This window comes from Belonocnema kinseyi, chromosome 5 (assembly GCF_010883055.1).
Source record: "Belonocnema kinseyi isolate 2016_QV_RU_SX_M_011 chromosome 5, B_treatae_v1, whole genome shotgun sequence".
Lineage (NCBI taxonomy): Eukaryota > Metazoa > Arthropoda > Insecta > Hymenoptera > Cynipidae > Belonocnema > Belonocnema kinseyi.
The window spans coordinates 25,543,077-25,546,097 of NC_046661.1; positions in this window are offsets into that span (position 1 = coordinate 25,543,077).

A 3,021-nucleotide genomic window follows, 5' to 3' on the forward strand; every position below is an offset into this window, starting at 1 on the left:
ACAGATTGACTGAATCACGACCTACTAGAGTGCTACGATTCGAGTGTGGCCCCTGAACAGGGTTACATGGCACGGCTGCATGCTCTGTGGTGCGAGAAACACCCGGAGCTATCGCACTTTTCGTAGCAACTTCTGCGAAACCATGCCGAACTACTCCGAAAAAGGGGCTATGTAAACGGAACGCCTACTCTACCACAGCTAGAACAAGCCGACAACAGAGAAAGACAGGCGACACTAAGACCAACCGCGGGCAGGCATCCAATAGAGGAAGAGCGATGTTTTATGACCCGGAGAAATATGAACACCAAGGTTTCTCTCAATTCTAAAGATCTGGCTGAAATGGATGACGAGCTTCGTGGACATTTTTCCGGTGAATCCGACCTCTGGGCTATCAATTGTCACATCTGGCACTTAACAAGTCAAAGCTGTTGGCCATCAGGCAGCATATTGTTGAGAGAAAACGGATGCTATCTGACGCTAAGAGAAGTCTAGAGGGGAGAGAGAGATGAGTCAGAGAAAATCAACAGTTTCTCTCTGACCCATCTCGACTTTTTCAAGACCCTCCAGTTACTGTCGACCACCCGCCCAAACCACAGGAGGTCGACGTATTTTGGAGAGAAGTCTACGAAATGCAGCATAGACTGGACGAAGACTCAGACAACATAAATAGCTTCAAGGAGCTGTGTGATGCCCTCATAACACCTGATGAAGAATGCCCACCCATCACTACCGAGGAGGTGAAAAAAGTATTAAGAGGGATGAAGAACCATTCCGCACCGGGACCAGATTGTATCAAAACCTTCTTGTGGAAGAAGTTTCCTTCAACCCATCAGCATTTGGCCCGTATTTTCACCTCATATTTGAAGTCGGAAGAGCCGATTCCGGAGTGGTTGGTGGAAGGGCGCACAATACTCCGGCCGAAAATAGGCAACTTAGCTGACCCGCAGAATTACGGGCCAATCACACTGTCGGGAGAACCTGCTCATCGATAGATGTATCTGTAAAGATGCAGCATTTAATCAGCGTGACCAATCGATGGCCTGGATTGATTATCGGAAATCTTTCGATTCGACCTCCCACAGACTTATCATCTGTCTTTTGGAAAGCTTCTGGAAAAAATTGTGTGACAACTAACAAGGTCACGTTTCAGGGAGGTGTCTTTCAGGGCGACACCATGAGCCCACTCCTCTTTTGCATTACATTATTGCCACTATCTCTAGCACTTCGCCATTCCGATGGGGACTTGTGCGCAAACCTGCAAATCGAAGGTGAAATAAATGCGCCAAGGTTTATTTGAAGCGAGGAAAACCTAATGGTATCCCTGAAGATCCTGAGTTCGTTGATAGAAGCGCTATACGACACCTTTGCGCTGAAGAGACTTATACATACCTGGGCGTGCCACAGAACCGCATTCAGGATGTAACATCTATAAAGGATACTCTCCGACGGAGATACAAACGTCTCATCCGGCAGATTTGGTCTCCCGAACTGTCGGCGAGGAGCAAAGTATCTGCAACGAACATGCTTGCCGTCCCGGTTGTACTCTATTTATTTGGAGTAGTTCCATGAACGCAGAACCAGCTCAGATATCTTGATATCGGGACAGGAAAGGTTATGCACGTGAACAAAAGCATGCATCTTATATCTTCTGTTCCGCGACTGTACATCTCACGCCGTCAAGGTGGATGCTTAATATTGAGTTTTGAATGTCTTCACAACAGGATTATGGTGAGTACAGAACATAGATTCGCAAATGGAAGAGACCCTCTTCTTAAAATGGTCAGGAATCACGAAGAAGTGGACAAAGGAACGTTTCTGTACAAAGCAGCGGAGGAGGCTGCTGAAACACTCGGACTCAACTTCAGTATTAGGGGTGAGCAAAATTCATCAGATCTTATATATCTCGAGTACTCACTCCTGAAAGCCCAGATTAAGAAATCGCAAAAGAAAAACTTTCGTGAACAGCTCCTCGATAAGAGGATGCACGGTATCTTTCACAGAAATGTGGAGGATCAGACAATGTCGTGTGAGCTAACGTTTGCTTTCCTTAAATCGCCAGGATTGAAGTCTGGTACGAAGGGTTTTATTTTGACATGCCAAGACGGTGTCATTTCCACCTTAACATACCGTCGCCACATTTGGAGCCAAGACATTCCCGATGATAGCTGCAGGGCGTGTCATGCACACCCCGAGCATTTAGATCACATACTATTTAGTTGTCCAACTCATGCGGGAACAGCCTACATCCAAAGGCACAATGCGGCACTAAGAGTGCTTTATAACCATCTCTGTCACTCTGACGGCATTAGCCTTAATATCGCTCCTCTAAATGCTCCTAGGAAAATCGAGTCAATTGTCTAGAATGGGAAGTGCCGCATATACTGGAACTTTATATTCTTGACAATGGTTTCTGTTTCACACTCGAGGCCAGGCATGGTTCTTTTTGACTTCGAGAAGCGAACCATGTTCGTTATCGAATTTTCGGCACTAGCTGACAAAAACATCATAGTCAAGGAGAATGAAAAAAGAGAGGTATAGAGACCTTATAAGGGAGTTGCAACGATTGTACCCGGAATATTCTGTTAAACTAAACGACCTTAACATCGGTGCTCTTGGAGGTGCCAAGCTTTCACTCGTGAATAGCCTGAAAAGCATCCCTGCGTGTCTACAATATGCTAAAACACATGCGGGAAAAATGCAGAAGGCGGTAGTCCTTGGATCGCTCCGTGTTCTCAGGGTGCACGAAACTTTTGCCGGATCGTCGTGTTGACTTCGTCGCAGACTGTAACCGCCTATCGCACGGTCGTGAGACGTGGTTGTGGCTGAAATTTTACCGCGATTTCGCTGGGAGCGTGTGCAATTTTTGAGATTAGCACCCGCTCCCGGCGAAATCCTGCATTTGTCCTTATGACAAATTTCTAATATATACAGTCTGTCAAGTTAAAGCGTGGGTGGCTTTACTCGCAGTCGGTAAGGTGTATCGACATGATTTTGGTGTCAAAATATTAAGAAGAGCTCCCT